This window comes from Vicugna pacos, chromosome 7 (genome assembly GCF_048564905.1).
Source record: "Vicugna pacos chromosome 7, VicPac4, whole genome shotgun sequence".
In the NCBI taxonomy this organism is placed as follows: Eukaryota; Metazoa; Chordata; class Mammalia; order Artiodactyla; family Camelidae; genus Vicugna; species Vicugna pacos.
This window is the reverse complement of record NC_132993.1, coordinates 2,513,817-2,526,599: the sequence shown is the minus strand read 5'-3', so window position 1 is coordinate 2,526,599 and position 12,783 is coordinate 2,513,817.

Genomic DNA, 12,783 nt, shown 5'->3' with positions numbered 1-12,783 from the left:
TTAGGGACTGTGAATTAAAAGATGCTCTCTGTTCATGCACATTCCATTCCCAGGCAATTCTGAGGACAATTTCTTGAGACATTAAAAACCCAGAGACACGGAAGTTCTAACACTGCGCTCTCTCCCCTGACTAGGGTTCACAGAAATTCTTTCCTCCGTTGTAAACTGGTCATTTTCCTCGTTAAAAACATTCTACTGGAGATTTCTGGTCAAGATGACAGCAGTAGGACCATGAGCTCACCTCTCCTCACGACAACAAAACCACAACTGACTGCTAAGCCACCATCGAGTAAAAAGCCTGGAGCCCAGCAGAAAGGTCTGCTCCAGCTGGAAACATGGAGAGGGAACCACAGCAGGGCAGCAGGAGGGGCGTGCCTGTGATATAACTGGGCCCCGTTACCCCCCAGGGGGGCGGCCCACGAGCTGAAGGACAGTTTAGTCGCAGAGGCCCTCCCACAGCGGGTAGCGTGCTGAGCCCCACGTCAGGCTCCCCAGCCCGGGTCCTGGCACTGGGAGGAGGAGGAGACCGCAGGACATCTGGTTTTGAAGGCCAGCAGGGCTCAGCTCCAGGAGCCCCAGGGACTGGGGCAAACAGACTTCACTCCCTTGGGAAGCGCACACACAATCTCGTGTGCACCAGGTCCAAGGGCAGAGGCCGTGATTTCGTAGGAACCTGGGCCAGGCCTGCCTGCTGGATCTGGCGGGTCTCCTGGGGATGTGGGGGACGGCTGCGGCTCACCCAGGGGACATAAAAGCTGGTGATGGACATTCAGGGAGTGTTCATCTACTTGAGCTTTCCTGGAGGCTGATGTCTCGACTGGATCATTAGCACCAAGACCCAGCCCCACCCAACAGCCTGTGGGGAAGCCTCAGGCCAGACACAGCCACACCCACCATCAGACCTCCTGAGCCACGGAGGCCTCTAGACACGGCCCTACCCACCGGAGGTCCAGGACCAAGCTCCACCCAGCAGTGGGCAGATACTGGCTCCTCCTGTCAGGAAGCCTGCACAAGCCTCTAGTCCAGCCTCATCCACCAGGGCAGGCACCAGAAATGAGAAAACAGCAATCCCAAAGCCCGTGGAAGGAGTCCACACACACAGGCCAGACTCCACACTGGGACCAACAGGACCCTGGCCCTTGGGGGACAAGAGGAGTGCACTGCTGGGACACACAGGACATCTCCCACAGAGGGCCACCTCGCCAAGGGCGAGAAAGTAACTAACCTACCGAAAACTACATGGATAGACGACGTGGGGCAGCAGTGGAGAGTCTCCCAGGCCAAGGCACAAGACAGAATCCCAGAAGAAGAAATCAGTGGTGAGGAGATAGGCAGTTTACCCAAGAAAGAGTTGAGTAACGATGGCGAAGATGTTCGGAGAACTCAAGAGGAGTACAGATGCACAGAGCGAAGTTATAGCAAAGAATTGGAAAATACAAAGAATACGCAGAGTTGAAGAATAAAATCACTGAAATGAGTAACACACTAGAAGGAACCAAGAAGAGACTGAATGAGGCAGGAAAGATCAGTGAGCTTGAAGACAGATGAGTGGAAATCACTACTGCAGAACAGAAGAAAAAAAAATGAGGATAGTTTAAGAGAACTCTGGGACAACACTGATAACTCGCATCATAGGGGGTCCCAGAAAGAGGAGAGAGAGAGGACCTGAGAAAATTTTTGGAGAGAGAATCACTGAAAAATTCCCCAACTTGGGAAAGGAAAGAGTCACCCAAGTCCAGGAAGCGCAGAGAGTTCCACCCAAAATCACAGAGGATCCACCCAAAGAGGGGCACACCAAGGCACACAGTCATCAAACTGACAACAATTAAGGACAAGGAGAAAATATTAAAATCAGCAAGAGGAAAGCAACAAACATACAAGGGAGCTCCCGTAGGTGATCAGCTGATTTCTCAGCAGAAGCCCTTCAGGCCAGAAGGCAGTGGCAAGGTGTATTTAAAGTGATGCAAGGGGGAAACTTAGAACCAGGAATACTCTACCCAGCAAGGCTCTCGTTCAGATTTGAGGGAGAAATCAAAAGCTTCACAGATAAACAAAAGCTGAACGATTTCAGTACCAAACCAGCTTTACAACAAATGTTAAAGGACCTTCTCTAGTCATCAAACCACAAGAAGAGAGAACAAAAAGAAGAAAGAGACACATAGAAACAAAAGACCTACAAAAGACTGCTTTGGCAATTCGGTGTCTTTTGTGGTTCCATATAAATTTTGGAATTGTTTGTTCTAAAAACAAACAAACAAACCAACAAAAAATATTCTACTCTTTAGGAATACCTTAGAAAAACAAAGACCACAGTTAGAGGGTCAGTGGCCAGGGAGGAGGAGGATGAGTCAGCAGGAAGTCACAGGAGAGCAGGCGCCAGAGCGCTGTCACTGGGCGTCAGCAACTTTCCGCTATTTCAGTTGTAATATGAGAAAAACGCACAGGCTGAAGGTAAGGGATGTCGGCGTTTCCCTCGCGCCTGTGACCCTCACGTACTGACGTGGAAGAGCCTGCACTGTGCCTGCGCAGAGGGGGGAAAGTGAGACCACAGATAGCAAAGGACCACCTCAGTGAACACAAACACAGTGTATTTTTACGGCTTTTTTGTACAACACTTTGCCTGGGGAGTCACTTTGATGATTAAATGATTTAGTTGAGTTCTGGATAATAATACTATGTTTCGAAGTGGGAGGCTTTTCTCAATCTATTTGCCTGTGTGTGGCAGCAATGAGAACACTCATTAACGTGTTTTGCAAATACACGGGTGGGGTTGCGACCCGAGCTCCTTCCCTGCAGGAAATTTCCAGTGCGTTGGGGGATGTGTACAGAGCAGAACCTTTACATTTTATTTTAGGCTTTGTAGTTTATGTATTTCACCGCATTTACCTACAGTGTGTTCGTTAGAATCAGAGAAAGCAGCTTCATTTATCGCTGGAGAGGGTGTAGAGAAAAGGGAACCCTCCTACACTGTTGGTAGGAATGTAACTGGTGCAGCCACTGTGGAGGACAGTGTGGAGGTTCCTTAAGAAACTAAACTACCATATGATCCAGCAATCCCATTTTACTGGGCATGTATCTGGAGGAAACTCGAATTCAAAAAGATACACCCGCCCCAATGTTCACAGCAGGACTATTTACAATAGCCAAGACATGGAAGCAACCTAAATGTCCATCAACAGATGACTGGATAAAGAAGTTGTGGTGTACACACACGTGTACACACACATACACACACACACACACACACACACACACACACACACACACACACACACAGAGGAATATTACTGAGTCATAAAAAAGAATGAAATAATGCCATCTGAAGCCAACGTGGATGGACCTGGAGATGATCACACTAAGTGAAGTCAGTCAGACAGAGAGAGACACATATATGATACAGCTTATATATGTAATCTTTAAAAAAATGAACAAATAAACTTATTTACAAAACAGAAGGAGACTCACAGACATAGAAAACAAACTTATGGTTACTGGGGTGGGGGAAAGGGGGTGGGAAGGGATAAATTGGGAGTTTGAGACATGCAGATACTAACTACTGTATATAAAATAGATAAACAGCAAGGTCCTACTGCAGAGCACAGGGAGCTATACTCGGTATCTTGCAGTGACTTATACCGAAGAATATGAAAAGGAAGGCGTGTATGTTCATGTATGACTGAAACATGATGCTGCGCACCAGAAATTGACACAACATGGTAAACTGACTGTACTTCAATCAGTTTTTAAAAAGTTAAAAACACAGCAAACACTCACCCCAGATGGGCGTACTAGAAACTCAGCCCACTGCTGTTTGCCACAGTACGTTATTCTAGGCAGCCCTTTCTCGGAACCCGTCCTTGGAGCAGTTGCTTTATTGTGAATCAGATATTTTCAGGCATCAAATGATTAATTCCAGCCTTCCTAATGCTTAATGAAGATACAAAATTGCAGAGAGACAGAGAGAGAGGGAGAGAGAGAGAGTGGGACTGTCAGGACCCCGAGCTGGCCTGTCGGCACTCCCCCTCCCTCCATGCTCCTCCCCAGCCCTTCCGAGGCGCTCTCTCTGACCCTCTCTTGCTTGGCTCGGTATGACTGCTCCTCTTCATGTCTTTAATGCCAAGACGGGAAACCTGGAGAAGGGTGAGTTGTAAAGTAAAACATGCTAAAGGCAGGCTTAAGTGAGGAGAATCGGACGTGGATACACGACTGTTTTCGCCTTGTGTATCGCAATACTCATTTGGCTCAGGATAACTAAACACTTCACATTTGTCGCTTGTCAGTACTGCCACTTGTCAAGTTCCTGCAGGGGCCTCTGTCACCTCTATTAACTGCATCAAGTTCCCAGACCTGTTTTTCCCGTATTCCATCCAATAATAACCTTGGTCCACCTCCCATTGCCTCACGGCCGACTCGCACATCCCTCCTCCTCCGACTGCACATCTCCTTCTGGATGGCAGGGGACCGCTGGTATTGCCACCCCTGTGATGAAACCAGTGGGAAGCCGGACAGCCGACACCCAGCCGAGGTGCTCAGCAAGGGCACAGGGGCGCAGACGGACCAGCAGGAGACAGCAGCAGCCAGCTCCAGCAGTGACCACGAGACGCGCTGCAGAAACAAGCACTGTCACGGGTGCGACTGTTTCTTCCTTATTTTGACATGAAAATGTTCACGTATACGTTAGCTGACCTTTCCCCTTCTCCCTCCCATCCTCCTTCTATTTAACATAAGAGTAGTCAGCCTCACATCTCAGGGTCTAGTTTACAGAATATCCAAGGTGAGATGAGACTCAGAAGAGGAACCACCGTCATCTAAAGTTGAACAAGGGTCTCTGTAACCAGGTCTAGGGGAGGATGGGCGTGTTTTACTGGGGAAAGGATAACTGCGTGCTGTTAAGACGGTGGATGCATGTTTGCTCCTGCTCCTCCTGGAGTCTAGCATGGTTAAAAGCAGTGCCTATCTTTGCCAAGTTGACAAAGGATGGACGGTGGTGGAATCGCATCACGTCACTTCAGCTAAGTGGGAACCATGCCTCCGAGAATTTTCTTCCCTGCGTGGTTGGGGGTTAGCAGAGGCCACAGGAGACTTTGCTCAAGGTTTGGAAGGCAGGGTGGAGCCCGCCTTTTTACGCCCCCACGGCCAGTGCGGGCAGAGGTTCGGTTATGGCAGCTTGTCTGGCGGCTCACTGGGTCCCCCTTTAGCTCCTCTGCCTCCTGAGCCAGGGGTGTGTTTAAGTCCTGCAGCATCTCCTTGAGGCCCCCCACAGCGAGGGAAGACAGAGGCCAGTCCCACTAAGCTGCTCCCTCTGTCCCTGGAATGTCCCCGCCCCCTCCCCTCCCTGACGCCGTCTGGCAGACTGGAACCAACCGCCCCACCTCGACGGGTCGATCGGCACCACCGCGGTGTAGGGTCCCACCGCTGTGATAAATCCCTGGCTTATCGCCTGGTTTCTCTTCTCTGATAAGACTAGACTCAGGGTCTGTGACACACAACTTCACCTGCACGTGCAACTTCCTGTTCTCTCGGTTACAACTGAAAACCGCCTCCTGGATCTCTCCAGCTGCGCACCCTTCCCGTCTGCCGACGTCCTCAAGGGGCTCATGGAGCTCTCCTCCTCCCCCGGAGGTGCAGCCTCTCTTTACTGGGTCCTCCAAAAAGCTCTCCAATAAGCTCATGCATTTAAACACTCCCACTTTACAAGGTCCTGGATCCGGAGTGGCCACGAGAGCAGCTCATAGGAGAAACAGCGTGAGTCAGAAAGAGTCGTGAGCCGTGGAGACGTCAACTGCGGCCGCAGCCAAGTCTGGCCATAAAGCGCAGGGCTGGAGATGCGAGTGCGGGGGTGGGCCGGAACCGAGCCAGCGCTGGCCGCTGGGGAGGATTAACTGAGGACAGTCCGCCGGCGGCCAGCACCCACCCGCTGGGATGGGTGAGACAGCCACTGCTTCCATGATCGCACCTTCCTCCTAAGATCGAGAGTCCCTGGAGAGAGCATCTAACTCACCAGACCTGGGTCGATGCCTGTCCTGTGTGGACCACAGGGGTCAGAGCGTGTGTATGAAAAAGCGAAACTGTCTGCATATATACATACTTGTACATGTGTGTGTGAGTGAAAGCGGCGTAACAAAATGTTTACAATTGGCAAGTCCAGGTTAGACACACACATTCTTATTTTATTATTCTTTCAACTTTGCTGAAGCTGAACATTTTTCAAAACAAATTGTGGGAGAAAGGTAGTCTGTCCAGTTGCAAGCGTGGTATCTCTCATGCCTCTGGGTTTTCCAAGGCTGACATGGGCGGCCCGATTTCTTTGTCCACCACCACACCTGTCTCCCGATGTCCAGCTTCCAGTCTTCCCGGCCCTCATCCATGCGGTGTCTCAGCCTTGGGTCTTCACCCGTCCTCCGGTGCCACCCATGAGCTAAATTCAAGCCGGTGTCCAGCACTTAGCATGTCTTCTCTGGTAGCTGAGTCTCTCCTTACGACTTGCTTGGGAGAGCTGGGCAGAGTGGCATCAAGTTCAGGTTAGTTTCTGTGTATAAACTCCAGGGTGGCCAATAGTCCAATTTTGCCCAGAACTGCCCTGGTTTTAGCACTGAAAGTCCTATATCCAAGGAAACCTCTTAGACCAGAGCAAAATGAGATGCTTGCTTACCCTAAAACTGCCTACTCAGCCTCTGTTAAAGAGAAAGTTATTCTAACACTTGTGGAAATGGCAGGGAAGACTTTATTCAAGACTACTGCGATGGGAGCGAGATGGGGCTCAACTCCAAATACAGCAAAGACGGCTGGGTGTGTGCCAACGAGCAGAATGAGGGGTCAGCGATGGAAATCACTCAGAGGCGGCAGCAAGGATGGGACCCCTGCTACACTGACCTAACGGGACCCTTGCTGAAGGCAGGCTAAGACTCGGACATCAGAAGTGGTGGATGAGACACTGGGTCAGGTGTCAGTGTGGTCAGGTGTCAAGAGTGGGGTGACCCAGCAGGATTCTTGCTAAGTCTGGGCAGCTGGGCGGGCCGGAGACAGGGCAGGTCAGGGGGCTCGGAGAGGCTGGACCACAGCTTGGTGAAGGAGACAGTCTCAGTCGTCTCCACGTCGCTACAAGGGCAGCCAATCAAAGTTCCCAACTGAAGTGGTGGTCTAAGGGCGGTTACTGTCATCCTAAAGTGAGGTCGTCCCTTCAGGGAGGGACAGACGACTCCCGTGCCAGCAAGACCAGGGGCGGAGGGGCTGCCACTGCTGCCGCCTCTAAGCACGGCTCCAGCTGCGCCGGGGGGCAGTTCATTGAAGACTTGCAGCACGGGTGACCACTTTCCTTAAGGCTGGCCATCTGGCCTACTAGGGTTACTGGGCAGATGTCACGGAGGCCCCAAACCATTAATTACTCTTCCAAGTGTCCCTGGCCTCCCAGCAGAGCCTGGAAGAGCACCAAGGCCGGCCTTGCGTGAGAGCCACGTGACCTCACAGTCTGGACAGAGTGCTAGGAAGCGGTTTCCACGAACATGTTAATTAAATGGGCTTCAGACAGACTCCTTGAAAGGAGACATACACATCCAGGGGAGGGCCGTCCACAGAGAGAGGTTTTACGGCGTAACGAAAAATACTTGAAATAAGAATTTTTACTTGTAACGTCATTCTGGGCCTCAAAAAATGCTTTTTACCAGAAGATCCACTTTCTCCTATTTTACCATAAAAGGCTCAGTGGCTATGCTTTCGAAGCTGCCTTTGTGGCAGCCAGCTTGAGGTCAGCGCGGCCGGACACAGAGTGGCCCGGTAGACAGGGCCAGACCCACAGCTGTCGCCGGCGGTAACGAGCGGTGGGAACCACAGCGGACTCAGGCTGGATTTACTGATTGGCTGCAAACTCCCTCAGCAGGTAAAGCTCAGTCCGGTGCTGCAGGGAGGGCTGGGGAGCCCAGACTGACAAAAGCGACAAAGGCAGCCGATGTAATTCCAGCACAACACTGGTTCTTGGTTCCCACACAAAAGACGCCGTAATTGTCTACCGAGCACGGACTCCGGCTGGCTAGAAGCACGTCTGAGACGATGAATCTGCGTTTCCATCTCCAGCTCTCAGGGAAGATGCCACCTGGCTTCTCTGCAGGATGGACACCCTGCCTGTGAAACTCCAAGGCAGTGCTTCTTTGGAGTGGGAGACGGGGCACCGCCTCCTGAAGGAGAGGTCACTCTGCCAGGACCACTGCTGGGACCTTAGGGGTCACACTGTTCAGAGTTCTGGAACGGATCCGTGCTGGGTATAGTAAAAGAAGGATTTATAATATAATGTTAAGTTTTCAAAAAAGCAGGAGAAACTGCGTGATACAGTGGCAATCATTGCAAGCTGGCTCACTTAACTTCATTCCTGACCTGCTCTGCCTTCTCCTTCCTCCACTATACAGAGTGGAGCGTTGATTTAAGAGCTTCCTAGTTACTACATCTCTTAACTTCTTCTGTAGCAAGCATTGGCCATGGAATAAAACTCTTGCCAATGAAATATAAATAGGATAGAAAAAAATATTTTTATATATTATATAGTTATGTATCTTTTATATTATATATTGTTATATATGTATACATTTATTTAATACACAATTAACATAAATATTAGTGTTTATTGGAAATTAACTATTAAATAATACTAACATAAATATAGAATATAAGTATTAATACATAATAAAATATGCAACGAATGTAAATGGAACATAAATAGGAGACTCCCAGAGAGGCACCCTGGGATCCGCATGCTGGGTTTTGGGGAAGGCAGCAGAGCTACGTTGCGTGTGGCCCTCACCACTCTCCCTCCCTTCCCGTGAATGGACGAGGCGTTCAGACGTGCAGAGCTGATGCACAGCGGCGAGCGGCGAGCCAGCCTGCAGAGGTCAGGGCGCAGGGCAGAGAGGGCTGAGTCCCAGAGACGACACAAGTCACAGCTCTGACCCTAGACCAGCGTCACGGGACGCCTGCACCTCGGAATCACTGCTCACCGGGCACCCTGCTGCCTGTGGCCAACCGCATGCCTGGTTCTCCGCCACGGGTTTCAGGTGACTGCAAAATAACACGTGAAGCGGCCGGCGGCTGTCGTAGGCACACGGCATTCTGACTTTTGAACGTTGTCATTATAACCTCCCGACGTGGGGTAACACTTCATGCTGCTCAGGGGAATACAAAATGTGACATTCTCAGTATTTTTAAATAAGTGGTTTCGTAACAGCCATGAGCGCTCCTTTCTGCTGCGGGTCATGGTGCTGGAGGGGGCGTGATTAATCGGAAGATATTCCGAAGAGCAGTAAGAGCTGCTCTTACTGTTGGCGTCTCACTGAAGCACAACATAAAGCATTGTGTGTGTGCGCGTGTGTGTGCGGTAATGTCACAAGCCGAACGTGTGCGGCTCAGAGGATTCCACGAGGTGGACACACCGTGTAAGCTGCAAGGCCTGCACACCCTGCCCCCAAAGCATAGCCAGCTATCCTGATGTCTGACACTTTGCAGCCGTTTTCCCGTGATCAAATTTACGTAAGCGGAATCACCTATTTGGTGTCTGTCTTTTGCTCAGTCAGGTCTGCGGGCTCCATCGGTGGTACTGCCTGCCATTACAGGCCCTTCAGCCACACTGCTGGGCCGTGATCCGCGGAGAACGCGCTGCGGTCTGTGTACCCACGTAACTAGGGTTGGGCATCTAGGCAGTTTCCGCCTCGCGTCGTTACGAACAGGCTACTACAAGCATTTCCACGCGTGCCCCCGGTGCGCAGCTGCGTGCATCTCGGGGCGCACACACACACTGGGGCAGTGGATGCTGGGGCGCAGGGTGTGCGGATGTGCAGCTTGGAGAGATGCTGTCAGTGTCCCAAAACGGCTGGACCATTTCACTCCTGCTGGTTGTGCTGTCCTTTCCATCCTGCCCGTCCTGGTGGGCGAGCAGTGGTGCTATGCTGCAGTTTTCATCTGCATCTCCTTGATCAGTGAGGTTGAGGACTTTGACGTTTATTGGCCGTTTTGGCTGTTTTCACATCTGTTGTATTTTTACTCATGTTTGAAACATTCTCTTTCTCTTTTTGTATCTTCATGGCATTGGGGTGGAGCCTGCCTTTCCTTGTGACTAACCCAGCCGTGTCCCTGGGGGTCCTGTTCCATCCACTGTTGGGAGTATCCGCAGGCTCCGCCATGCTGGGGAATCCCCGCTGGGACCCACCAGTTCTGGAGTGCCCATGTCCATTTTGGGCCTCCGGGATGCGTGGCCTTAATTACTGAGAAGGAAAACACACCAGCAATTGTTTCAGAACTAGTATCCCCAACACACCATTCTGGCTAAAGCTGTTAAAAGTTAGTTTTAGGTGTACCTCTACTGATTTCTAATCAAATGTAATTATGCAAAAAATTACTTTTTATGCAAAGTATTTCCCCCCCTTTACAATTAAGTGCAGTGTAAAACTAGTAAGAAAAACAGAGTGTTTGGAGTTTTAAAATTTGAGACATCATGTTCTAAATAGTTATGCCATCTTTTTTATTTATATAGATTTCATATTCTGGCTGAAGTACATTAAATTCTCCACTATAAAGGAACTATGGAAACCTCATATGTTTTTCCTGTGAAAAGTGATTTTTGAATGCTAAGTGAGAGAAAACTAAATGCTATACACTAGTTTTGTTAACTTCGAATAATCTGAACCTAAACACCTCAAAACTTAATTTCTTAAACATTTTATGAATATTTTCACATGCTATGCATACATGTGAATATATTCAAACATAAACAGAAGAGGGTGGGCAGAGCTCAGTGGTAGAGTGCATGCTTAGCACACAATAGGTCCTGGGTTCAATCCCCAGTACCTCCATTAAAACCTATTTAAAAAGTAAATTTTAAAAAAAAGTTTAAAAATTTGGTAATAATCCTAAAAAAAATTAGAAGAAAAAAAAATACAGCATTTGCTTAGCTACGCCAATAGATTCTCTCCCCAAATGACTGAGCTTAACCTTGGAGAAATCTAATGAAAATCATGGATAGAATAGAAGTCCTTGACCCATTATCATGGTTTTTGCTTTTTTCTACTCATATGAGCGTTAGCCATCAGCCCACGTGCCTCAGAGAACGTGCTCATAGCTCGTTTCTTCCTGGAAGAGCTGGAAAGAAAGAATGCGTGAGGATTGCGGTGGAACTCTTGTTCTGAATCGGAGGACGGGAGACTTAGTGAGACCGTGAGAAGGCGGCAGGAGATTAAAAGAAACAAAATTAAGACCAGAACATTCAACAGAGGCTCAACGTTTTACTTTGGTCCAAGGGGCGGGCACTCACACATCGCTCGTTTGCTGAGGAAGGGGGCAGGTGCTCACGTTCAGAGGAGGATGGGAAACAGACGTGGACATGAGCCTTCACAGTCATCAGAGGAGGGCGTGAGCTACATGCAGTTCCACGCTGAGGAACACCGCCCTGGATGGAAGGCTAGTCAGCCTCTTTCCTGCGTGTGGGCCAAGCCTTGGTGGGAAGAGTTTCAATCACCGCCTGTGGTAGCCGTGACACTGACTGCATTTTCTTGCTGGTTTTAATTAGATTTTCCAGCTAATTAAGAAGAGCAAGGGTCGGCTGGACCTGCATTCGGCAGGTAGCGCAAACATTTGTTTTCAGTGAGGATACTGTCCCCATGGAGATGGTGAGGTCTTCAGTTTTGCAGAGCAGTCCTTCCTAAACTGGTGATGGCTGCCCTAGCTTGCCCCGACACAATCGGATCAGGACTGTGGTTCCCGCCTCTGAGCATGGTAGGGGAATGCTTGGTGCTAACAAGGCCAAGTTAGCGGGCCTGGAGGACTCTGAATCTGGGAGGGACCCAGGAGATTAGCAAAGAAAGAGGTGTTCAGTTGTTTTCAAAGCAATACCTTATATAAAACTCCAATTTGGTTCTTTGAGAAAATTTTATCACAACTTACTTGATGTCTCCTGTAACACAATCCAGAAAACACTCTTACCAAAAATCTGAACCCAAATCTGACCAAGGCTCCAGATCTGATTAATAATTTACAAGAAATACATGCGACAGAGGGACACATTGAATGACACAACTCAAGATGCAATCAGCCAAGCTGAGAACATGGAGGTTTTCAGCCTTGCTACTTACAGTGTGACCAGCAGGGGGAGTGGCAAAGACGGCAGAGGAGGAAGTCCCTGGGCTCACCTCCTCCCAGGCACACCAAAATTACAACTATAGAGCGACTATCAGCTCTGAAGATGAACAGAAAAGACGCACAACCACAGATACACAAGGAGCGCCAGTGAGGTGGGGAGGAGGGGTGGAGTCACGGCACAGGTGATCCCACCCCCCCCCCCCAAGGTGGGTGACCTACAAACCGGAGAGTAATCGCAACTGCAGAGTTTCTCCTCAAGGAGCGTGAAGTCTGAGCCCCACATCGGGCTCCCCAGTCCAGGGGTCCTGCACCGGGAAGATGAGCTCCTAGAATGTTTGATTTTGAAGACCAGTGGGGCTTATTTTGGGAGAGCCATGGCGCTGGAGGAAAGGGACCCCACTCTTAAAGGATGCACGCGTTCCAGGGCCCAGTGAAGAAGCCATGCTTTGAAAGAATCCTGGGTCAGACCCACCGGCTGATCTCAGAGAGACTCCCGCAGGGGGAGGAGGCGAGTGGGACTTACCCTGGTGATGTAGATGCTGGCAGCAGCCGCTTCTGGGAGCTTGTTCTCCATGAGGACACTGATGCTGCAAGCGCCATTTTGGAGTCCCCTTCTAGCTTGTTAGACCAGGACCCAGCCCCCCCACCAGCCAGCCAGCACTAGGGCTA